Source organism: Anomaloglossus baeobatrachus, chromosome 6 (assembly GCF_048569485.1).
Source record: "Anomaloglossus baeobatrachus isolate aAnoBae1 chromosome 6, aAnoBae1.hap1, whole genome shotgun sequence".
In the NCBI taxonomy this organism is placed as follows: Eukaryota; Metazoa; Chordata; class Amphibia; order Anura; family Aromobatidae; genus Anomaloglossus; species Anomaloglossus baeobatrachus.
Window position 1 is genome coordinate 118,357,850 of NC_134358.1, and position 27,352 is coordinate 118,385,201.

Consider the following 27,352-nt stretch of genomic DNA (forward strand, 5'->3'; position numbering starts at 1 on the left):
AGTGTGGGCACTGAATGCTGAGCCCTGCAGTGTGGGCACTGAATGCTGAGCCCTGCAGTGTGGGCACTAATTGCTGAGTGTATGCCCCTTATTGCATTACTTACCCAGGAATGCAGGGAGCAGTAATTAATGTCAGGGGAAGTGTTGACCCCCAGGGCTCAGCTCAGAGCCCCTACTTGGCCATTACTACCCTAGACCCTCAAAACCGTGCTTGTCCTTCACAGGAAATGACCACCAATAACCATAAAACGATGATTTCACTTGGAAAGGGTCCTAGTGGTCCCAGGGGAATGAGGGGGGTTGCTGTGAGAATGAACACAAGTGGCCATCAGATGTGATCACACCCTCTGTACCTTCCCCACCAGCACCTCCCTCCCACTCCCTCAGACTCTTCTTATAGAGCTCCCCTCTGCTATCTCAGGTTACTTGTGTGCAGACCTGCAGCTATAGAAGACAGCCAGCCCCAGAGCCTGGATTGGGCAGCCTGTCCTGACATAGCAGAGTGCTGAGTGCTGCGGGACGTGTTTCAACAGATGGTTGGGGTTAGAGTGTGTCATCACGCTGGAGTGGGGATTAGAGCAGGGAGGCTGCAGTGCTGGAGCTGTGTGGTCTTCTGCCAGTGAAGGGGACACCCCAGGAGCTTCTTCAGGTACAGTGCCATGTCTTCTAGTCACTACTGCTGCCGGCTCCAGGAGGACAGGAGGCAGAAGGTGCCGGCTGGGCAGTCGCCCTGTCTGCAGCCTCATCCCCCTGTTCCCAGGGTCTCCTGTCTGGAGCCTTAGGGAAGGACATACATGAAGGCTCAGCTTACCTGCTTCTTATTAGGCAGGCCCAGTCACGCAGGGGTTAAAGAGCTCCCTGAATTATTCAGAAGTGTTTGTCACTTGTTCTTCATCACTTGTTATAAGGAGTTTGTAACTTTTATAGTGGATACAGTAAAAACAATAAATACCTATTACACAGGTCAGTAACTTCTACTGGTGTGTGGAAAGGGTGCTGGTGGAGTGGGCACTGTCCCCTTCTGTGCACCATAACCATCCGAGAGGATCAGCAGTCCTATGTAAAATACCTGTTGTGCTATTCCATTGGGTTGCTACAAATGCAACTCTGCTATATCTATATTAATAGCTAATTGCATGTAGCAGAGCTGTTTTGTGTATTGAGTTACAATAATTCCGCAATAATGGCATTGTGGGTTATAGACAATTTAGTGACAGAATGTATAATGCTGAAGAAAGGTTGAACTTGATGGACCCAAGTCTGGTTTTTTTTTTTTGTTTTTTTCATCCTATGTAATTGATTATTTGCAGTCCTATGTAAAATAATAATATATTGTGGGTCAGGAGTAATGTTACATAGGTTAAAAAAGAACTAAGTCCATCTAGTAATCTACTACATCTGGATAGAAGTAGAAGAGCTGACTTGTATGTGTATTATAATGACAGACAATATAAAGGGTTCATCTGCAGTCCTATGTACAATAATTTATTGTGGGTCAGGACTAATATAATCTACTACATCTGACTTGTATATTTATTAGAATAACTGAGTTGTGATAATATAATAGGTTCATATGCAGTCCTATGGAAAATACCTATAGTACTCCATTGAGTTGGGACAAATGGTGACGAATGCAGCTCTGCTATATGTATATTAATAGCTAAATGCATGTAGCAGAGCTGTTTGTGTATTGATTACAAAATAACTCCGTAATATAATGGCATTGTGGGTTATAGATAATTTAGTGACAAAGAACATATAATGGTATAACGGTGAAGAAAAATTGAACTTGGTGGACCGAAGTCTTCTTTCCTCCTATAACTGATTACCTGCAGTCCTATGTAAAAAAAAATATTGAGTCAGGACTAATGTAATCTACTATATCTGACTTGTATGTGTAACAGGTTCATCTGCAGTCCTATGTAAAATAATGAATTATTGTGGGTAGGGACTAATGTAATCTACTACATCTGACTTGTATGTGTAGAACTGAGTTAAGATAATAAGTCATCTGCAGTCCTGGTAGGGACTAATGTAATCTGCTACAGCTGACTTTTTATGTGTATTGATATCTCAGTTCAGATAATGTAACCGGTTCATCTGCAGTCTTATGTAAAATAATTTACTGAGGGTCAGGACTAATGTAATCTTCTACATCTGCAGTCCTATGTAAAATATTTTTGGGTAGAGACTAATGCCGTCTACTACAACTGACTTGTATTATTTGAACTCATAATACACATACAACAGGTTCATCTGCAGTCCTATGTAAAATAATATTTTGTGAGTAGAGACTAATGTAATCTACTACAGTTGTGTTGTATGTTATGACTTCAAATAATATGACAGTTTCATCTGCAGTCCTATGCAAAATAATATATTGTGGTCTGGGACTAATGTAATCTACTACATCTGCAGTCCTATGTAAAATAATATATTGTGGGTTGGGACTAATGTAATCTAGTACATCTAACTTGTATGTGTACTATAACTGAGTTCAGTTAATATAACAGGTTGATCTGCAGTCCTATGTAAAACCATGCATTGTCATTGCAATGAGTTTGATCAAGTTCTTGCTGTAGATCTGCTGATTCTAGACACTGGTGACAGAGATGGCTTTGGATTACATTGTAGTAATGGTGTTATAATATGTGATCTGAAATCCTCCGCTCCATCCAGTGATACTGATTGATACTGATTTGAGGTTTTCCCCATCAGTACAATACATGGCTGTAATGTAAGGGTTAAAGTGCCACTTGTATAAAGAGGAAATGGTTGGTGTGTAGGTGTTACACCTCATTAGTGCACTATTATGTCCCCACCACACTGACTGCCTCTCACACTGACTGCCTCTCCGCCTGATTCCTTCATTATGTGTTTATTTGCTTTCCTGTAAATGTAAATTCTGGTGACAGTCTCCTATCTGCCTCCTAATTCCATCCTCATAGAGTGGATTGTGTGCAGTGTACATTGCTGCTACCTGGTGCCTGCCCTTACATTGCTGCTACCTGGTGCCTGCCCTTACATTGCTGCTACCTGGTGCCTGCCCTTACATTGCTGCTACCTGGTGCCTGCCCTTACATTGCTGCTACCTGGTGCCTGCCCTTACATTGCTCCTACCTGGTGCCTGCCATTACATTGCTGCTACCTGGTGCCTGCCATTACATTGCTGCTACCTGGTGCCTGCCATTACATTGCTGCTACCTGGTGCCTGCCATTACATTGCTCCTACCTGGTGCCTGCCATTACATTGCTGCTACCTGGTGCCTGCCCTTACATTGCTGCTACCTGGTGCCTGCCATTACATTGCTGCTACCTGGTGCCTGCCATTACATCGCTGCTACCTGGTGCCTGCCATTACATTGCTGCTACCTGGTGCCTGCCATTACATTGCTGCTACCTGGTGCCTGCCATTACATTGCTGCTACCTGGTGCCTGCCATTACATTGCTCCTACCTGGTGCCTGCCATTACATTGCTCCTACCTGGTGCCTGCCATTACATTGCTGCTACCTGGTGCCTGCCATTACATTGCTGCTACCTGGTGCCTGCCATTACATCGCTGCTACCTGGTGCCTGCCATTACATTGCTGCTACCTGGTGCCTGCCATTACATTGCTGCTACCTGGTGCCTGCCATTACATTGCTGCTACCTGGTGCCTGCCATTACATTGCTGCTACCTGGTGCCTGCCATTACATTGCTGCTACCTGGTGCCTGCCATTTCTAGGTTAGTATTGTGTATGAGGGATGCAGGATATCTGCTAAACCAGATCTACCCCTCTGGGGAGCGAGAGCTACCAAATCCCTGAGGTTTCATTATTCACAAATAACAACATTGTGTGAATAACCGGACTGTGACATCTCCGCTAAACCGCGCAGGTAATGCAGCTGTATTATTTATGCCTGTCACTGGATCTACCTGCATGTGCCCCAATGTGTTCGGGCTTGTTTCTTCATGGCTCAGGGGCTGCTTCTGATTGCAATGTAAGAGCAGATAATAAATGTTATCACAGGTGAAAAATGAATAAAATCTCATGAAAAACTCAATATTGTAAATTTCTCATGTTTCTAAAGATGTGGCCAACATTTGATAAAATTATTAGTATAGCACCATTTATTCCATAGCTCTTTACTATCAAGAGTGACCAAAATCCCTAATATAAGGATTAAATTATTGCCTGTGTACATTGTGAGGCCTCTTATGGCACATACTGAATACTGTTATCATAAGACAGTCTGATCTGACGTCTCAATTAGGGATTATTATTTATTATTATAGCACCATTTATTCCATGGTGCTTTACAAGTGAAAGGGGGTGTACATACAACAATCAACAGTACAAAACAGACAGGTACAGGAGGAGAGAGGACCCTGCCCGCGAGGGCTCACAGTCTACAGGGAATGGGTGATGATACAGTAGGTGAGGACAGAGCTGGTTGCGCAGTGCTGTACTGGGCTGAGGGCTATTGTAGGTTGTAGGCTTGTTGGAAGAGGTGGGTCTTGAGGCTCCTCTTGAAGCTTTCCACGGTAGGGGAGAGTCTGATATGCTGAGGTAGAGCGTTCCAGAGTACGGGAGAGGCACGGGAGAAATCTTGTACGGGATGATCAAATACTTTGATTATTCGGCTTCGAATATTTTACGAATACCTCGCCGCTATTCAACTATTCGATGTGCAATGCAAGTCTATGGGAAGCCCGAATAGTTCCGAATAGTTGTTGTTCGGGTTTCCCATAGACTTACATTGCGCATCGAATATTCGAATAGCGGCGAAGTATTCGGAAAATACTCGCGAAGCCGAATAGTCAAAGTATTCGATCATCCCTAGTCTCAACATAAAAGGTTTATGGCATTGAAACTACAGAACACTGCCCGTAATGTGGACTGATGTGTGACCTCCGCTGTCATGTCACATTTTTGGGAATATGTTTTATGGCTGAAACAAACCTTTACCCCATAGTCAAATACATTATAGACCTATTTCTAAATCCCAGAGACATATTACTGATGACCCCCATAAATAACCTGTTACAAGTCTAGGACTTGTAGAGAGTGACATATTTAGGGTATAAGGCGTTACTAACGTGTAATTAGATACAGCCAAATTTAGAGAATAGGAGTCACTTTGATAAGCCTTGTTTCCTTTTCCTTAAGGACTCATGATTATGTAGAAATCAGGGGGACAGATATTTTGGGGTATTTCTTTTAAGAAATCCCATGGAAAAACACAAAGATTAAAAGTTATTGCTAGTTCTCAATCCCTTGAAGGAGTGCATATAACTTATTGACTAGTCACCGGGAGTGTTTTTGTTGTTCGTTTTTTTTTTTTTTTGTTTTTTTTTTTAAATTTGGATAGTCTTGTGAATGTATCATCTGTCTTTGTTAGATGACGGAGAGTTGGGGACATGTAATGCATTGTGGTACCCTCCCCCTACATGTTCCCCGTTGCAGGTCAGGAAGGCCCAACTATTTTATTTTTCTCAAACACCCCCCCCCCCCCAGCCATTCTTGTAGTGGTCTTTTGGCTTTTGTCCTTTGTTCATAGTAGAAAGTCTACTCAAGCCCCCTACACTTGCGACATCAGGATAACCAGGTTGTCCCCTCTCCCCTCTCCTACTCTTAGGCCCCTTTCACACATCAGTTTTCTGCCGTCAGTCACAATCCGTTGGCTTGACGGGTCCGTCGTAGATTGTGGAAAAACTGATGCGACTGATCCATTTTTTTGATGGATCCGACTGGTTGGCTATTTAATACTAAATAAAATAAATTGGAGCATGCTCCGTTAAAAAAAAACAAAACAAAGGAAAAAAAAACAATCCATTGCCGGATTCCGTCATTTGACGGATCCTGCGCCCATAGGCTTCCATTCTATCAAATGACGGACGGCGACGGATCAGTCACTGTCAGATTTTTTTTTTTTTACTTAGACAAAAAACGTTACTTTGTCCGTTTTCTCGGTCCGAACGACTGATGAAATGTGAGGCAATCCGTCGCTAATAGAATTCATTGGATAGTCTGAAATTTTGTGGTGAAAATCCGCTGCATAAATTGACATGCTGCAAATCTAAAGGGGTTGTCCGGCTACAAACTGTATGACTGCAGACTGTGCACTGTCAAGATTCTCCGGTGGTGACGAGGGGCACGTGACTGCAAGTAGGGGATGTGCATACATATGGTCTTATGCTGACTAGATAGGTGAGACCTCCCTCAATGCAAATGTATTAATTGAGGCCAGATAGAGTTTAGTCAGAATGTGGCCAAAACCATACACTGCGTACTTGTGGTCACATGAGCGCTTGCTGTAGGCGTTGATACCGCAGAATGTGCACAGTACGAGCTGTGAGTAATGTGAGGATTCACAAGTCTGCAGTCACAGAGAGGCTACAAGTCTCCAGTCAAAGGCTAGGAACCCCCTTTAGGCTATGTGCCCACGCTACAGGATTTATCGCGGATTTGACGCGGATTTTGACGCGGATTTAGCGCGGATTTGCCGAAAATCTGCAGCACAGCTACTCCCCAGCCATTTCAATGGCATTTTGGAAATGCTGTGCCCATGCTGCGGATTTTTCCGCTGCGGATTTTGCCGCGGATTTTGATGCGGAACAAACTGCAGCATGTCAATTGTTTGGTGCGGATTTTCTGTTTTGAATGGGGAAAAAAAAAAAAATAAAATCCGCGGTAAATCCGCGGCAAATCCGCGGGTGCGGATTTGCCGCGAAAGTTGCGGATTTTCAGGCAAAAAAATCCGCAGGGACCTTTTACTGTGGACACATAGCCTTAAAATCTGTACCACAGCTCAATTTCCACATGGACACAATGTTTTTTTTTTTTTGTTTTTTTTGTTTTTTGTTTTTTCTTACCTTTGGTAAAATCTCATCCACTTTGCTGTTGTTATAATCTGGTGTAAATTTTGTGCCCAAAAATTTGCAGCGTATCCACAAGATGTGAACAGTCAAAGCCTTCATTTCTTACCATTGATTTTACCTTCTTTTCTCACTAATTCCAGAATAGGACATTGCCAGATTGAATAATGTGATATTGAAAAACATGAGGATTTGTCAGTGGATTAAAAACACAAGATACATGTACAGACAAATATTTAGACACGATAATACATACACTGGCGATAAGGGTATGTGCACACGATCAGGATCCACTGCATCCTGTCACAGCAGGTCCTGACCTGTGGGGCCGCGAGTCTCCTCTGCAGGAGTAAATTTAGTTTGCCAAAAGGCAATTAGATCCCTAAACTTAAGGCTAATCAAATAATATATAACTTTTAATTAAATTATTAAGATAAAGGGACAGACATTAAAAACGCTGAGCGCTATGATCTACCTTAATTTGCATGAGCAGTCATTTAAACCATAAGGTATATGTGAGGCCCTGGACTAGTCAGGTCTTCCCAGGTAGTCCCATGCGCGCACACACCCCCTCCCTAAAAAGGTGACAGCAGCCAAACTTCAAAGCCTTGTCACCTCCCTCCAGGTTTGATGTCCACACCAGGGGGGTGGGGGCAGGTGGTTTGCTCCGCCCACCGAGGAGTTCACAGGCCTGGAGGCAGGAAGAACAGTAGTTTGGAGTACACTATTAGTTTTGACAGAGGAGGAGAGAAGTCAAGTTCAGGGGCAGACCTGTGACCAGGCCTGCCATAGTCTACCAGGTGTCTGGGTTGGAGGCCAGTCACCTCTCACAAGGAGGTAGATGGTGGTGGCCGCCTGCAGGAGCTGGGATTACAGCCGGTGGAACCGTAGGGAGCGGGGTCGGGCGGTGGCCCGCCGGTAACGAACCGGGGAGCCGATTGGAAACCGGAGCACCAGGAGGGGTACTCAGACCCAGTACGAAGCCCCGAACCAACAGGGCTGAGTCGAGTCAACTGATTGAGGACTAGACTTTAGGACCTTTCCCACACAAGACCCGACTGAAGACAACAGCACAACCATTAGGGTAAAGCCACCGCCAAGGCATAGAGACCCAAGGGGCCAGCGTCTGCGGGCAAACAGGGCTCTCCCGATGCACAGCAAGCCGGGGAGCGGACTACCGTTGTTTAGGCATAGGAGTCATAACGTTCACATTAAAGAGGTGCAGGAGAAAGGCGGAAACCACCAACCTGTTAAGGGGAAGCTGCTGCGGGCACCGTTCATCATCCCGTTTGGTTTACCAGAGACTCCAGTGTGTTGTATCATAGTGAGTACACCAGTGCCTTCGGGCCGCGCATCGCACCGACACGCCAGCACCATTCATTCCCCCTGCCTCAGCACCTCCCTCAGGCCCCCTGGGACCATCACTCCCCTACCCACGGAGGGGTCAACACCAAGCTGCGCAACACAATCCCCGGGAGGCCTAGTCAACGGCAGCTGTGGTGTCCATCCATTCACCACAACCCGTGGGTGGCGTCACGAACTTAAATCCCCCTACCAACCACCACGGCCCCGGCCGTGGAACTCCCCACCGACGTCCCTGCATGTCGCTCCAACCCCATTGCAGAGCGACGTGACCCCCGGGTCCGTGAGGAGCTTGAGCCACCTACCGTAAGAGCACGGATCCAAGCTGCTCTGCAGCCAGCCAAGCCTGCAGGGCGGTACATATACCCTATTTAGACTCACTAGTCCTATCTTTATGGCTAGCTCATATGTTCTCATAATAGATGACCACAGCATTTGCTATTTTAAAAGACAATCAGTAGCCTCCCCAACACGTTTCACCACACTGACGTCCTCGGGGCTAAGGCCTAAGCCACACGGCATGAAAAATCGGTGCGAGTGGAGTGCGATAAAAAAATCGCATTCCACTCGGACCAATTTTAGCCTGTGTATCAGCACACGAGCGGTTTTTATTTTTCTCAGCCCTATTCGGATTGAGAAAACAATCGCAGCATGCTACGATCATTGTTTCTCTCGCAGCCATTCACGTGTATGGGGTGAGAGAAAGATCGCAGTACACCGATGTAACGTGAGTGCAGGGCGACAATGGCAATAGCCGGCTACGGAGGCGAGAGTGAGATAAATCCCGCCCTCCCCTCCTCCTCAGTGCCAGCCCTCCCCTCCTCAGTGCTGGCCCGCCCCTCCTCAGTGCCTGACCGTCCCTCGCAGCTGAGGTCCGCTCGCACGATTGGACCTCAGTCGCAGTGACACTCGCATGACACTCGGCTCTGCTGTGTTGCCAGCGTGAGCCAAGTGTCATGCGAGGGGATCGCAGTAATCCCTTTGTGGCCCCAGCCTAAGGTTAATACTTAGTTAATCCTTTTGCAGGAGATCGCAGCTGCTCGTGCCCATGACCCGGACTTGGGCAGTTGCGGTCTCTCGCTTTGTTCTCCTTGCAGAGAACACTCACATCTCAGCAGAAAACAATTGATGATCTGCAGCTCGGGAGGCCGCACCACAGGTCAGTGGACGTGAGATTTCTAGAAATCCATCCACTGTGCTTGTACTGTACAACGCAGTGTTTTGGTTGCAGCAATAACACTCTGTTTACAAAACTCTACGACCCCTGATTGTGGGCACGCAGCCTAATACAGCATTGCTACTTACTCCCAGATACCAGTGAAATGTGACTTTATTCAGTGATATGAAATAAGCTTCTCCTAAGGTAATTAGAAGCTTGGCCCACGCCACAATTTCAGCTTCGGTGTACAGGTAATTAAGATTTTTACTTTCTACCACATACTGGCCATTCTCTGGTTTTTACATGGCTACTTAGTTGGGTTTTGTGTTGCTCTAGTTGTTTCCATGCATAAAGAACACATCCATCCATACCTGCAGCTAGAGTTACAGTGTCAGCTCTGCGCGGAGCATTGTCTCAAGGATACTGGTATTTCAATTCGTGATATCACATTATTAGTGGTTAAGTCTCTGTCAATCTTACTTAGAACATATTTGGTTTCAGAGATCATTCTGCCGTTTCACGGAGATTGACATAGAGGCAAAGTAACACATGACAGCAAAATGTAGATAAGCACAAGAAGGATGATCAGAAAGATGGAGCGCTCTGCAATCTGAAAGTCAAGTAGTCTTTTAATGGAGGATTGTGTATGGTATACTTCGCTATCCACTTTATATAAATCATTCCAAGTGTCCTATTAAGCCTTGAACTCGTCATATAGGGGCTACTTACCGTAATTTGACTTCCTATATTACCTGGAGCCGAGCTCTGTAGTTAAATCATGGAATCATACGGCACCTTTCATTTGAATTGTCTGTCCATGATTTGTCATTTAGATGACCACATTCCCCCCCCCCAATTGGGCCACTCCAGGAGACTTGTAAGCAGCGCCTCAGCTATCCAGGGTTCCAAACTCATAATTTGTCTTTATGGGACAATTCCTTTAAATGTTTAGCAACATGGCTATTAACATGACCAGATCTGTTTTACATAATGCAGAAATATGTAGCAACCTTGTTTAAAAGAATACTATAATATAGCCACCAGTGGACACAGACAAAAAGGGCCCCTGTACAAGAACAAAATATGGGCCCTTTGTAGTCCAAGAGCTCATGATAATGCACAATTCCACCTGCTTTAGAGGTAGCAGTGGGTCTCATCTCATCACTTCTCGGGCTCTTGTGCATGAACAGCATATGTGCCCTTTACAGCCCTGTAGCTCATCATAATGCACAATCCCACCTGCTTTGGAGGTGGAACTGGGCCTCTTTACCTAGCGAGCTGCTGCACATCTTGCACCAATGGTATGTCCACCCCTGGTATACCCAGATCAGCTATAGATTGGCAACAGTCATAGTGGGACATGTTTACCCCAAGAAAAGAATGACAGACATGGAGCATATCTACCCCACTTACTGTAGATTATAAGCCTAGTAGGCCCTGGTTGGCTTGGTAATGAGGCCAACCCTACAGTATAAATGAGCTAATTTGATTTTTTTTGCTTAAACCCCCCCCCCCCAAAAAAAAAAACCCTACATATCTATTCATAATATATCAAAGGAATCTTTAAAACCTAAGTTGCACTACTACTGATTTGACACTAACTCAATGACTGTTCAAAAGTAGAGATAATCAAACCCGAACTGCAAAGTTCGGGATTTGTACCGAACATGGACTCTACAAACAACATTGTCCGAGTTCGGAGTTCGGGAGCTGTATGTATGCAAACCATTTGATCAAGCATCGCGGTGCTCGGGTACGTTTGGTGCTTGGCCCAGTGCGAGCCGCTTGCAGTCTCTGAATGGCTTGCACTGGGGGTGAGAAAAATGATGGTTTTGGATGTAGTGTGTCCAAAAAAACCAAAACCTCCCACCCATTTGAAATGCTTTGTTTGTTGCTGGCTGTATGTGGATGGAGCGCCATTCAGTGACTTCCAAAGGGGTTAAAGTCTAGAATAGAACTTTAGATAAAGTCCAGCTGAAGCCGGCAAACCCAAACTTCAACAGGTCCGCTCATTTCTATTCAAAAGTGATCAATTCATTCACAAACTCTGTCCTCTAATTTACATTGATCTCCTCAACACTATGGCCGAGCCCCTATACAATTATCTCTGTTATCGTGGCTGGTCCAGAAATGTGCTGGTGGCTATTTAAGCAATGCGACATACCAACACGTTATAAGTGTATAGTTACCCACAGCAAGATGTCACTGTTTAGCTTGTTGATTGACGCCAACTTGGCAATAAAATATCTCTGGGTTTGGATTCTATCCCTTTTTATTGTCAGTAACCCAATGTGACGCATATGGTGTATTTTATTAGATTACAAAGTGCCTCTCACCCTGGTTGGACTGGATAAAATGCAGCCGAGTGCCGTGGAATACACAATCTCCCCAGGGCTTATCTGTTTTGTGGTATGTTACAGAAATTCAAAGTGCGAACTTGAAACACCCAGATTATACAAGAATGAGCTAACGTGTCTTCTGGTTTATGTGCAAAGTTCTGACACTGACATTTTTTCTAACTTTATCATAAAATCTTACAATTGCTACAAACTAAGCTTTCTGCATATTTAACAATTTGTCATTTTTAGTTTATGAGCATTATTCTCTGGAACTGGGATTATACAGTGGAAATGTATGTATTTGGATCCATATATAATCAGTTCCAATAAGTAATTTTTGGGGAGATATAGTGATATATAAGTGAGTCTAACAGTTTTTGTCTTAAAGAATATTTTCCTTGGTAAAAAGAATAAAATCAAACATAATGTTTCGATGTACGGCTAATTTTTAAGAAGCTTGCAACTTTACACCATTCAATTTTTGAGAGAGTAACCTTCATTTAAAGGGGTGGCTCACTACTAACAATTAGTGGCCACATCGCCATAAAACTCATAGGGAAGCCTTTTATCAAATACCTTGTCTAGTACATTCTGCCTCTGAGGGGCGCTATTGCAGTCAACTCATCCCTATCATGTGACCTCTGAGATTCGGTGATGTCATGTCAACGTCCAGTTGCCCCGACATCACCGAGGCGGTCCCCAGTCTTCCTGAGTGACTGGGCTGTGTGTGGAGTTTCACCGCTTGTCACAGGCCAGCATCGCTCCTGCTTGTGGTGCCTTGCAGCAAAGGAGATCGTGTGCGAGATGCTGGGCTGTGATGAGCGGTGAAACGCTACCTACAGCCCAGTTACTCAGGGAGACTGGGGCCGACCGCTGTGATGTCAGGTCAACTGGAAGTTGATGCGACGTCACCGGATCTCAGAAGTCACAGAGCCCTTTTTGACAAAAGCCTTTCCTATAAGTTTTACAGCGATGTGGCCACCAATGGTGAGTAGTGAACAACCTCTTTTTAATGTTTATTTTTTTTCATAAGTTTAATAGTTCATGTGAAAATAAACTTTGTAATATATCTTGTTATAGAAGCAGATTTCTATCTCCTCCTCTTTAAAAGGGTATTCCCATCTCCAAGATCTTATCTCAAGTAGTACGAAGAAATTTTTCTTCAGGAAAAAATGTGAAATTTCTCAAACTCTTAGAAATAAAATCACTGAAGAGTCCTTTGGATTGTTCCTTACTTCTGCAGCAGAGCAGTTGACCCCTTCTTATGCAATTTATCTGGTTCCACGTGGGGCTTTAGCAACCGGTTTGACATGTGCGTCCTAGGCTCAGTGCCCACGCTGTGTAGTTTTGACGCGTATTTTCAGAAATCTGCAGCTAAATCTGCATGTCGATTGTGAAGCCAGCAAAGTCTGAGAATTCAGAAGTGCTGTGCCCACATTGCTAATTTTTCCCTTGCATATTTGGTGCAGATTTGGTGGAGAAAAACTGAAATCTGTACCAAATACGAAAGGGAAAAATACTCAATGTGGGCACAGCACTTCTGAATTCTCATAGACTTTGCTGGCTTCACAATGGACACGCAGATTTCTGAAAATCTGCATCAAAATACATAGCGTGGGCATAGGGCCTAATGGTTGTGACTCTCTCAACCCCTCAAGGTGAGCACCCTCAGGGTTGTTCTTCCATAATACCCCTCAGATAAGACCCTATTTGCGCTCCTTTTGTCTTCGACTTTATTTATTAATAATATTCAAATGCTTCCAAATAGAAATGTAGTATTGTTCTCCTGATTCACTATGTTGCTTACCATATGTGCAGGGCATTGCAGGACCTTAGTTGCTCGTGGTCATGACTATGATACCTAAGATCCTGCAATGCCCTGAACATGAGAAGTGACATTGTGAATCAGAAGAACTATGCTACATTTCTAATTAAAGGTATTTGCTAATATTATTAATACACCTACATATTGGGATAGGATCTTGGCGCTGGGAATACCCCTTTTAACTGATCTTTCATTGTCAAAATGATCAATTCCATAAATATCTCTGCAGTGAATACAGATTTCCCCCATTACTGAAATAAGAGATGATAGTTGGTCATCATGAAGTTGTAGGTCTGTAGCAGTCATTTCATGAGAACTTGCAGCAGGAAGTCCGTCTTCCTCTAGCTCCTCCCTCCTCCATAGAGTTTTAAAAGCTCCAACTGTTACCACCTAATTCAATAATAGGAAACTCTATCTTCACTGAATACATACCGTATTTTTCAGAATATAAGACGCACTTTTCATCCCAAAAATTTGGGTGGAAAATGAGGTCTTATAATCGGAATGCACCTTACTGGGAGGTGGTTGAGAGGGGTTGCAAGAGGCAGGGGTGTTGCTGGGGCCTGCAGGGTGGTGTGCTGGGGCCTGCGGGGTGCTGTGGGCTGCTGTGCTGTGAGGCAGTTTGGGCTTCAAACAATGGTGCCTGGAGGCTATGCGTGGACAGATGGAGCTCTCAGCTCAAGATCTCATCTGCGCACGCACCGCCTCTGGCCCATTGATCTCCCAGCAGTGGACTTAAAGAAAATTGGTACCCAGAGGTGGCGTATGCGCAGATGACATCTTGGCTTGTCATTGAGCCGAGAGCTCAAGCTGCACACGCGCTGACTCCGGGCATCATTTCTTTGAAGCCCGCACCACCGACAGTTTCTTGATATTGTCTACTTCACAGCATATAGGACACCTGCTGGCCGCACCGCCCCACAGCATCAACCTGCTTCACCACCACCCCTGCCTCCCATGACCTCGCACCACCACTGCCATCTACCCCACCCTCCCCCACCTTCACCCGATAACACACCACCAGATTTTTTTTTTTTTACCGTTCATTTTTTCTAAATTTGGGGTGCATCTTTATAATCCGGTGCGTCTTATAAAATGAAAAATTACCCATGAATTGAGAGCAAAAGATCGGTCCAGGGGTACAAAGAAGCAGATTTATCTGATCAGATGTGTTACAAAGTTGTTTTTCACTTGTACTATTGAGTTATAAAATTTTGGTTACTTTTACAGCATACAGTTGTATAAATCCTACATAGATTGCAAGTGATGATTACTTTTTATTCCTTTTTGAGTCTCTATTAAAATAAACAATAATATAAAAGTAATAAAACTGTAAATAAGTGCCCAAACTAATGCAATTCCTAAAAATGTATTGTCAAATAAAAAGTGAGTTAATAAATAAGTAGGAATGATCAAATCACTTTAGGTAAATGCAAATGGACAAAGGTTATATTGTCAGAGACTTTGGACATTAAAGCTCCGGCTCAGAGCTGTACAGAAAAGACTGTACAAACATGGCCACAAATGTGTGTTAAAGTGGTCCTATATGTGCTGTGGTACTCCATGTTTTCTTTTTCTTCTCCGCAAGCCTCTGTTTTCTTACTTTTTTGTAGCACAGGTCAGAAACTAACAATTTCTTTTAGCGGGTATGGAGCCATCATTTGACACAATCGCATATAATTTATAGCAATCGAAGGCTTGTAACTTGCCTTTTCCTCTGCTATTGCTGTAAATCCTCATTTAAAGGGAGTCTGTCTTCAGGATTCTGCCTCCCAATCGAAGAGCAGAATGATGTAGAGTTGGGCTACTTGCTGTAATTGATAAAATCTCTATTTTATTAGATCACTAGGGGACTAGTAAAACTTCCATGTAGTCCTCCATATTTGAGATCTGTATAACCCCTCTCCACTTTCTGCCTATGCACAGTGAACACTGAAAGCTGCCGATCAGGGCTGTGGGCGGGGTTATACGGAGCTCAGCATTCAGAGAACTGGTAGATTAAACGGTATTATCAAAACTACTGCAAACAGCCCAATAAGGGCTATTTTCTGTCATCCGTGCAATGCAGTCCAATGTCGGATCACAATGCACTAACTGGCTGAGGCTCTCCTGACCCGAGCATGACAGTCTCATATATTTCTATAATGCAGTCATGCTCGGGTCAGGAGATGCAGCCAGTTTGGGCTCTTTCACACGTCCAATGTCAGAGTGCAATGCACTAACTGAGACACTGCTAGCATCAAGTTCCTCTACCCCTACATAATGTTGCTGTCAGATGGGATAGCAAAAACCCACTGCCATATTCCCTTTAAAGCAGCCCTCCACCATAGGACTTAAAAATAACTATGCTTTCCAATGTATAGTCATCCTCACAGGTTCCCTCTGTTTGCCTCCGGCTTCTAGCTCTAATCAGGTTGATTCTTCTTTCCTCTTGCCTGCAAGGTGGCTGCCAAAGTGGCATGGAGGAGAGGGCAGTGGTAAGCCTAAACATGCCTTTCCTGTTTTTCCTATCCCACTGCACAGGAAATGCAGATAAGGTATGGCTTGCAGTTACCAGTGTACTCCTTATGCCACTCTGGTGCCTATCTTGGAGGCAGGAGGTGGCAGTGAAAAGGAAATGGATGGTATTAGCAAGAGTAACTAGACGTGGAATGGATAGTCACTCTTCAATCGCAGCGGAAGGGTTGCTTTAAGGTATTTTACACTAAATACTACTGTCGCACAAGGTTTTTCATAAACTTCACTGACTGTCACGGTGGCATTGACCTCTGTTCAGATTGTAGATTCTGATTGTTTCTCTGGTGTCTGGGATCAACACAGGCAAACTCTGGCATTGACCTGCTGTGTGCTGATTCATAGGCAGGCTAGCAAGAGTTAATTTCTGCTAGTCTGCTTGACCCTTTAATCACATGTTGAGGGAGACTTATCACATCTGCTTCCCTCCTGTTTATGCTGGTGGAATACTTCTACCAAGGCCAGCTATAGTTTATTCTATATTGTTCTGTGAAGTGTGGTGTCCCAGCATCTTTGGTGAAAGTTGTGGTTATTGCTTGGAGTGGTTGTAGAGTTTACCCCTGTTGATTTATACTTACTGCTCTTGGGTGTGTGTGTGTGTGTGTCTGTCAGTTTTGGTTCTCCCTTATATGTCTTTATCTATGTTTTTCTACATACTCCTGTTCCATCCCTCTCTGGAGGGAGAGGGAAAATCTGATAGGACTGATCAAGAGAAGGGTCAGGAAGGAGACTGACATCTCCACCATTAGGGGTATCCTGGAGATTAGGGATAGCATAGGGTCCCCTAGCTTGAGGGACAGCTTAGGAGCCCCAATTCCCCACTATCCTAAATTCATTGTGACAACCATGCAATGACTTGTAGCCACTTCCATGTTCATTTCTATAGGAATAACTGTAGTTTTCATTCAATAAGGATTTTTCTTGCAATAAATGAGAACATTTGGACGATTGTGCTGAATTTCCATTCATTATCCTATTGGTATATCTGAAAAGTGAAGTTCCGTAGCATTTACTACTAATTTTTATATTTATTCTATATATCATATATATATTATATATATATTACACATACATTTAAAACATGTACATGGAGAAGGTTTTGTGAATATTAACTAATAATGGTTGTTTACATTACATTAGTCCAATGCATGAAAATGGCTCCAAATACAGCAATTGATAAGGTGTTATAGGACAAATTTAAATATATGATGGTAGAATAGGGGATGATGACTACATTAAATATGATAAATGTTCCTAATATATTCCATTCTACAATATTACAATGTCATCACTAACAGAGGTAGATATGAAGAAGAAAAAACTCACTTAGTGCATAAAATAGTAATTCCTAAAAGAAAAATATATGAATTGATAGTGAAAAAATATATTTGTAACACTAAAAATATCCAATGAAGTGCAATAATGGGTATGCAAAAACTGATTGCAAAGTGCAAATATTTAAAAGGGATTGTAAAGTGGCACAAAATTTAAGTTTCACTGAATTTCTTACTTGTACCTTACGAATATCCTTTACTGTTCACATGCAGTGGGTGAAATAAGTATTGAACATGTCACCAATTTCCAAAGTAAATATATTTCTAAAGGTGCTATTGACATGAATTTCTCAGGAGAGATCAGTAACAACCCATACAATCCAGAGAAGCAAATAAATCAAACCATAGATGCCCATAAATTAAGTTATATGTAATAATGAGAGATGACACAAGGAAAAAGTGTGAACATATCAAGAAAATGGGGCAAAAAGCCATAAGTCAAGACACCAGCTGAAATCTATTAGTAATTAGAAAGCAATCCTGCCTCTTAATGAAATACAATACCAAGGTGCCACAAGAAACACCTCATGATGGGTAAAACCAGTGAGCTGTCAAACACCTTCACAACCTTATTGGTGCAAAACATACTGATGGAATTGGTTACGGAAGAGGTTCCAGTGAGCACTGTTGGGGCTATAATCTGAAATGGAAAGAACATAATTTCCCCATAAATGGGAAACGACTAGGTGCTCCCTGCAAGATTTCAGGCTGAGGAGTAACAATAATTCAGAAGACTTGTCCAAGAAGCAAGAATCGCCTAGGGAGAGTTACAGAAAGACCTGGAATCAGCAAGTACAGTTGTTGCAAAGAAAACCAAAAGTAATACATTCAACCTCCATAGCCTGAGTAAGCCGTTGGCAATACTTGTGGGCTTCCTTTTTTTTTTTTTTCTCCATATTTTGTCATTGATGTTACACTATCCCTTTTTTTTTTTTTTTTTTTTTTTGCAGCATTACTAGTGAAACATATTCTTTGTCATTGTGCCACTTGTATCCTGCTCTGTTTTGCTGTATTTATTGTTAATTCTCTATACAAGAAGTATTCTCATGGGCATTAGGAGACGGTTTTATACTTCATTTATATGTCAGCTTTATTAAATTTACAGTAATATCCTTTTGTTAGCTATTTATCTTAGTACAGATCTTACTGATATTTTGCACACATACTGGCATTGCAATTGTCATTGTTTTATTTGATCAGTTGTAGTAGTCTTATTTATGTCTAGGGGCATCAATATCAATGATATTTTCAAACTAATGTCATCATACTACGGTAGTATATAATCTGGTTACTAGTGGTGGTTGTGCTTAAGTGTAATATTAGATATTAGGCATTAGTTTTACTTTATGGGCATGTTGTGGTCTGGTCATGTAGCCTTTTGGCTGTTTTAATTGTATCTGGTCATTTTTTGTGTTGTAATATAAATAATATAGTAACGATTTGTAAGTAATGCCTTGTTTAACATTCCTCTTTTCTCTACTAAATAGCTATGTGGCTTTGGTATACCTTGATCTCATCCCTATTAATCAGGTGGTGCCCTCTATCGTTTTCACTGTATGCATGCTTATCATGCAAGACTCCGTTGTTGAACAAAAAGCATATTAATGCGTAAAAGGTTTGCTCAACAACATTTAGAGAAGCCTGTGAAATGATGGAAGAATATAGTCTGGTCAGGTAAGACCAAAATTGAAATCTTTGAATGCCATATTTTAAGGCCAAAAGGCACTGCATATCACCCCCAAAACACCTTCAAACAGTGAACTTTGGAGGTGGGAACATCATGGTGTGGGGCTGTTTTACAGCATATGGCACTGGCAAACTTCATATAACTGAAGGAACAATGATTGGACAAATGTATCAAGATATTCCTGAGCAAAAAATTAGCTGTTATCTACCAGGATGATGGTGAAACGAGGGTGGACATTTCAGAAAAACACTGATCCTAAGCACACAGTCAAGGAAACTCTCAATTTGTTTGAGAGAGAAAATTAAGCTGCTAGAATGGCCCGGCCAAACACCTGACCTGAATCCAAAAGAAAATGTATGGAAGGAGCTAAAGCTCAGAGTTCATAGAAGGAGCTCACGTAACCTTCAAGATTTTAAAGTGTTTGTGTGGAAGAATGGGCCAAAATCACACCTGATAATGGATGTGACGAGTTTCTCAATAAAGGAGGCATCTTGAAACTGTCATTACCAACAAAGGCTTTTGAACAAAGTATTACATGTCAGTAAGCGTGTTCAATACTTTTTTTTTTTTTCTTCTTTTGCCTGCATCATTTCTCATTATTAAAAATCACTAAATTTATGGATATCTGTAGTTTTATCTTTGCATGTGTAGATTGGATGGGTTGTTGCCAACATCTGTTGAGAAATTCATGTCAATAGCACCTTTAGAACTATACTACTCACAAACCGTTAGGGATATTTGGCTTTCTGATGCAATTTCAGGATGATCCTAAAATGCACTCTAACCTTTTTAAGGTGAGCTTTTAATGTAACCTTCTCTAAACTTTTGAATGCACATGTCCAACTGTTAAATGTTTCAGTACTTTTTGCACAACTTGCTGTTCTCGAACAAGGATCCTAATGTGAATTTTGCCAACAGTTGTTTGATCCATGGACCGCAAACTAAATTTCGAGGTTCAATTTGAATTGGTATTTGCACAGTCCTCCTGACCATGCTGATAACACTTTGACATTGAGACAAAGACGACACCTAACAATGATCAACAGTATCTCGCCATTGTGAGGCTTCAAGAAGGATGTTCTCAAATGGAAGTGGCCACAGAGCTTAGTGTCAGAGTGTCATCAGCAGGTTGCAACAGAGATACAGAGAGTCTGGAAGAGTCACAGAAAGGCAGAGAAGTGGGCATCCTTTGGCCACATGCCACACAAATGACCACTTCATTGTGAACAATGCCCTTTCGGAGCCAGATGACTGCCACACAACTCCAGGCACATTTAAGGGAGGTGAGAGGTACCAAAGTGTCAGACCATTCAAAACCTTTTACATCAGCATGGTCTGCATGCTAGATGAGGGACCAGTGGGACCCAGTGCTGTTCACTGGTGAAAATTGATTCACTGTGAGCAAAAATGATGTCCACCAATGATGATGAATGTTAAGCCCGCTTTACACGCTGCAATGTATCTTACAATGTGTCGGCGGGGTCACATCGTAAGTGACGCACATCCGGCATCGTAAGGTACATTGCAGTGTGTGACAGGTACGTGCGATTGAACGGTAAAACGTTCATCGCATGCACATCGTTCATTTCTCTAAAATTGAACGTCAGATTGTTCAGCGTAACTGTGGTAGCACACATCGCAGTGTGTGACACCCCGGGAACGATGAACAGATCTTACCTGTGTCCTGCGGATCCCGGCCAGCAATGCGGAAGGAAAGAGGTGGGCGGGATTTTTACGTCCCGCTCATCTCCACCCCTCCGCTTCTATTGGCGTGACGCCGAACGTCCCTCCCACTCCAGGAAGTGGACATTCGCCGCCCACATCGAGGTCGTATGGAAGGTAAGTACGTGTGACGGGGGTTATTCGTTTGTGCGGTACGTTCAACAAATTGAACGTGCCGCACATACGATGGGGGCGTTGCAAATCGCATACGAGATCGTATGCGAAATTGCAACTTGTAAAGCAGGCTTTAGAGTGCTATACATTAGCCATTGTCACCAGATAAGCCTTTTGGTGGTGGTAGTGTTACAGCATGTGTAGGTGTGTCTAGTCAATGCAGAATTGCCCTACACTTTCTGAATTGTACTAGAACAAGCCTCTACTACATAAGTAACTCATTAATTCAGTAATTGTGTCTCTGCATGAATAACACCTTCATTCACAACAATGCTCCAGCTCATCAAGGTCGCATCATTACAAAACCGCTGCTAGAGATTGAGGTACAGTACATCATATGGAGTGGCCTACACTTTATCCATTCCTGAATCCCGTAGAAAACCTATGGGATCATCTGACTCACTGTGTAGAAGCTCGTCACTTTGTTCCCCCAGAACCCCAATGAGTTACCTAGAACCCCAATGACCTGAGGACCCCCATTAAAGAAGAGTGGGATGTCATGCCTCAGCAGACCATAACTACTTGTGAACAGTAGGAGGCATCGTTGTCAAACTGTTATTGTGGCTCAGTCACATGACAAGTTATTGAGACATTGACATTTTGGGGGGAGTTTACCAATCATTGTTGGCTTTTGTGTCAAATTCCTTTGAGATGAGGAAATTACCAGTGCATGATATTACTTTCATGATAAAATATAACTGTAGTGTGAACTTTTTACGTATTACCTGAATTTAAGCTGAAAACCAAATATCCTTAACTTTTTTTGAGTAGTATACATACTTTGGGAATTGGTGATGTGTTCAATATTTATTTCCCCTGCTATATGCCCTGATGTCCATTTTTCAGAGCACTTTTCGCTGTCCTCCAGGTTTTCATGTTTGTTCTGATACCAACATCGAGCTCTTCATCACTGTGAATAACAGGATGGCTGTCTTGATTATTTCCATTGCTGAGCTAGACTCTTCTCTGTCACAACTTATGTTGAGTCAGAAAAGGGGTTTCCTTTTCTAATGAAATGGCCAAGCCCCCTTTTATCGTATTTAGGCACTTATGGTAAGGATGTAAGCTTCCTCTAGGGTTAATGTCAGCAGAGAATTTGTTGCTCCCAAGATGGCAAGAGGTGCACTGAAACTGAGCCTTTGGTTCACATCTGCTGGACAGCCATTAAACCATGCATTTAGTTGTGTTGCATAAAGAAGATTGCTTATATTATAAAGATTAATAAATCAATATTATAAGATTTCAGTAGAGTAAGACTGTCCCATAGCTATTTACACTAGTTAAAAGGCACTTGTCACCAGGTTTTCGCCATATAATTGCGGCCACCACCAGTTAGCCCTTATATACAGTATTGTATACAGCATTTTAGAAGTGCCCAATCCTATCTGTACAATGTAAATAAAGCCCTCTTTATTATACTCACCAGTGTCTTCCATTGTCTCCATTGCGCTCCTATGCACGCGCACTTCACTCTGCCTTGGTGAGTGCAGAGCAAAGTATTGTAGTGCGCATGTGTGCCGACCCCGTGGAAGCAGCCGAGCTGCTCGGATCAGGGTTCGCTGTGGCTCGAGGGTCTCCGGACCTGGGGTCGTGCGGCAACTCAAATGAAAGGGGAGTATGTACAGGGGAATTTAGAAATAGTTCATGACGCCACCCGTGGTGTACGGTAATTGAGAGTACTGCCGTTGGGAGTACCCGGGGTGATTAAGTGGGGCAGCAAGGTGTTCGTAGTGCTCCACGGATAGGGGGAATGCCCCGGGATACAGGGGTCACTCTCGTACTCACTCAGTCCATAAGCAGATGCTGACAACCGGGTAAACCAATTCACTGGGTGCCGCTGAGGGGAGCTCGTCCGGGTCCCGTCCCCTATAGTGTTGCCTGGTGATCCGTGACCTGCCTCCTGGCACTAAGTTTAACTTCAACGTGGTGGCCCAGTAGTCTGAAACTTGCTGGGACCCGCTCCCCACCGTGGCTAAGTGTGGGAGCTTGTCTCAGGGCTCACGCTTGGTATTTTCTAGACCGTTTTGGGTTGGAAAGTCCTATCCCTCTCGTTGCACTAATGCCCCGATTTATGGAGCAGGTGGGAACAGATCATAAAGGCTCTGTTCTCCTCAGGTGAATTGTCAGGTTGCCTAAAGCTTCTCCCCGATTTAGGGTCTGTGTACCCCACCGCGCCTTCGGTCCCGGATCGGTGACGGTGCTAGCCTGCTGGCCGTCCTCCTTGACAGGTCTGCGACTGGGGCTCCGACTCCTCTAGGTCCAGACCACCGTCTGCAACCTAGACAGTTTCTCTTGGGAGCCACTACTCCCCGCCTCCTCTGAGCTCACAGCTTGACAGGTTCCTCACTGCTCACTGACTCACTGACCCCCCCCCCCCCCCCCCCCCTCCCGCCCCCAGGTGGGCGACTCTATTCCTCTCAAGCCGTCCACCGGTGTATCTAGGATTTGATTAGCTGTTTGAGGCAACACTATTAAGACCGGGACCCAGAACCTAGAGGGAGGTGGAATACTGTACGGGAGGATAGGTTGTGCAGTACCCTGTGACGACCTGATAGTCCAGGGGTGTCACACGTGCACGAGCATTCTTTGCCTTCTCCCCGCTCCTATGCATTACAGTACTTTGCTCTGCCTTCAGCAGGGTAGAGAGAAGTGTGCGTGCATTTGGAGACATATAGAGCATTCTGGAATATGTGTGTGTGTGTGTGTGTGTATAATATATATATATATATATATATATATATATATATATATATATATATATATATATATATATATATATATATATATATATATATATATATATATATATATAATTTACTGGTGATGGTCATAGCTATGTGGGGAAAAACAGGTTCTCTTTAACCTAACTGGTTCCTTTTTAAATAGTGAAAACTATAGCAGTTATGTAAATACTTACAGATCATCTTATTTCAAAATACAGGATGGTCATAAAAATACCAAATACTTAGGGAATTTTTTTTTTTTTTTTTTTTTGGGGGGGGGGGGGGGGACTCATTACACTCCTATTAATGGGCATTTTTCATGTTTTTCAGTACTTTTTATAAGGTTGTCATGGTTTTTAGGCTATTGCTTAGTGTGATGTATCTAGTCTTTCTTTATCAGTGGAACTCACACCAATCCTGAACTGTGGACATGCCATAGAAGTAGTTAATCGGAACATCTACAGTATGTGAGATAATAATGTGTCTAGGAGAGTGGACAAGTATATATTTAGACCAAATATAAATTGCTTAATAACTGGACGCAGTAATTTTTTCTTTTCGGTTAGTAAAACAGCATTTGATCTCTTGACATCTGTTTTTAGACACCTTGTTTTACATTTCAATGTTGCATGAAATGCTGACTGTAGATACAGTATATACATTAAATCTTTGAATATCACCCGTTTAATGAAATGCTATCTAAACATCACTATTTTATTGTATGAGGCTGAAAAATGTAACATACATCAAAAGTAAACAGTGCCCCTAGTGGACAGATTGTTACAAAACCCTAATTTTATAGCTCTTTAATTTATGTTCTAATTCAGAACAGTGTAACTGCAATCACTGTAATCAATTAACCAATTTAACTAGTTGATTTACTATTGAAGGTTTTAGAGTAAGGCCCTGTGCGCACTTGCCAGTTTTTGCCGCGGATTTCCTGCGGTTTCGCTGCATGTTATGTTCATAACATCTCTGCAGTAATCGACCAGCAAAACCTATGGGAAAAAAAAATGCTGTGCGCACTATGCGGATTTTGACAGCTGCATGTTTGCAATTGCATGTCACTTCTTTCCCGCACGTCGCTGCAGTATTCTCAGGCTGGGGAGGGCGAGGGCCAGGGTTAATAACCCCCCCCCTCCCCCTCTTGCAGCCGAGAATATTAGCCCACAGCTGCCCTGGGACTGTCGCATCCATTATGGGGTAGCCCCGGAGTATCCCCGGCTCTTCCAGATGCCGTGATGCGGTGGCTATCCAGGTAATGAGTTAAATGACAGCGGATCGCTGCCATTTAAGTCCAGGCTTGATCATGGCAGCGTCTGTGACAGCTGATATGATCAACCTGTAAGTAAAGTGAATAAACACACACACACCGAAAAATCCTTTTATTTTACATAAGGGTTCACCCCTTTTTAACCCCCCCCACCCCCGAAACACACAGCTCCGGCGTAATCCACGTCCTGCGATGCTTGCATCCAGCCGCGACTGACACATACTGAAGGCAGCCTCGCAACGAGACAGACTGCAGAGAGGTAATTTCCGATCATTTCCAACGGCCAGTAATGTGAACAACACATTATGTGTGTGTATGTAATTAATATTAATATATATATATATATATATTATATTATATTATATTATATTATATTATATTATATAATATAGGCTGAAAGTGCACACTCCCAGCTGCAATATAAGAGTTTTCACATCCAAATCGGAGAAAGGGTTTAGGAATCATAGCTCTGTAATGCATAGCCTCCTCTTTTTAAAGGGACCAAAAGTAATTGGACAAGGGACTCTAAGGGCTGCAATTAACTCTGAAGGCGTCTCCCTCGTTAACCTGTAATCAATGAAGTACTTAAAAGGTCTGGGGTTGATTACAGGTGTGTGGTTTTGCATTTGGAAGCTGTTGCTGTGACCAGACAACATGCGGTCTAAGGAACTCTCAATTGAGGTGAAGCAGAACATCCTGAGGCTGAAAAAAAAGAGAAAATCCATCAGAGAGATAGCAGACATGCTTGGAGTAGCAAAATCAACAGTCGGGTACATTCTGAGAAAAAAGGAATTGACTGGTGAGCTTGGGAACTCAAAAAGGCCTGGGCGTCCACGGATGACAACAGTGGTGGATGATCGCCGCATACTTTCTTTGGTGAAGAAGAACCCGTTCACAACATCAACTGAAGTCCAGAACACTCTCAGTGAAGTAGGTGTATCTGTCTCTAAGTCAACAGTAAAGAGAAGACTCCATGAAAGTAAATACAAAGGGTTCACATCTTGATGCAAACCATTCATCAATTCCAAAAATAGACAGGCCAGAGTTAAATTTGCTGAAAAAACACCTCATGAAGCCAGCTCAGTTCTGGAAAAGTATTCTATGGACAGATGAGACCAAGATTAACCTGTACCAGAATGATGGGAAGAAAAAAGTTTGGAGAAGAAAGGGAACGGCACATGATCCAAGGCACACCACATCCTCTGTAAAACATGGTGGAGGCAACGTGATGGCATGGGCATGCATGGCTTTCAATGGCACTGGGTCACTTGTGTTTATTAATGACATAACAGCAGACAAGAGTAGCCGGATGAATTCTGAAGTGTACCGGGATATACTTTCAGCCCAGATTCAGCCAAATGCCGCAAAGTTGATCGGACGACGCTTCATAGTACAGATGGACAATGACCCCAAGCATACAGCCAAAGCTACCCAGGAGTTCATGAGTGCAAAAAAGTGGAACATTCTGCAATGGCCAAGTCAATCACCAGATCTTAACCCAATTGAGCATGCATTTCACTTGCTCAAATCCAGACTTAAGACGGAAAGACCCACAAACAAGCAAGACCTGAAGGCTGCGGCTGTAAAGGCCTGGCAAAGCATTAAGAAGGAGGAAAAACAGCGTTTGGTGATGTCCATGGGTTCCAGACTTAAGGCTGTGATTGCCTCCAAAGGATTCGCAACAAAATATTGAAAATAAAAATATTTTGTTTGGGTTTGGTTTATTTGTCCAATTACTTTTGACCTCCTAAAATGTGGAGTGTTTGTAAAGAAATGTGTACAATTCCTACAATTTCTATCAGATATTTTTGTTCAAACCTTCAAATTAAACGTTACAATCTGCACTTGAATTCTGTTGTAGAGGTTTCATTTCATATCCAATGTGGTGCAGAGCCCAACTCGCAAAAATTGTCACTGTCCAAATATTTCTGGACCAAACTGTGTGTGTGATTTTATTTATTTTTTTTTTTCATATAGATTAATGCCAAACTATAAGGATGTCAGATGTGGGATTAAATTTAATTTTAGTGTTACACATCTGTTTTTTTTATATATATATATATATATATATATATATATATATATATATATATATATATATATATATATATATATATATATATATATATATATATATATATATATATATATATATATATATATATATATATATATATATATATATATATATATATATATATATATTTTTTTTTTTTTTTTTTTCTTCAGTATAATATTCCGTTTTGTGACCCTTGCCCTAATTGATTACAAAAACTGTCAAAGTATATTGGATGTCTTGTTCCCATCATTACAATACACTCTGACTATTCAGACTATTTTGTTATATGATGAAGTCATTTGCTCTGGAAGTAGCAAT

The 27,352-nt window shown here is 42.7% G+C and overlaps 1 protein-coding gene across 4 annotated transcripts in view; it reads left to right on the forward strand.

Annotated features, from left to right (window-relative positions):
* Window positions 1–439: 439 nt before the first annotated feature.
* The window catches only part of SULF1 (sulfatase 1), a 189,997-nt gene continuing 163,084 nt past the window's right edge, over window positions 440–27,352 (forward strand). For all 4 annotated transcript variants that reach the window (XM_075353196.1, XM_075353198.1, XM_075353197.1 and 1 more), the window contains exon 1: window positions 440–649. The gene's annotated coding sequence lies outside the window, so the exon portion shown is untranslated. The remainder of the gene's footprint in view (window positions 650–27,352) is intronic.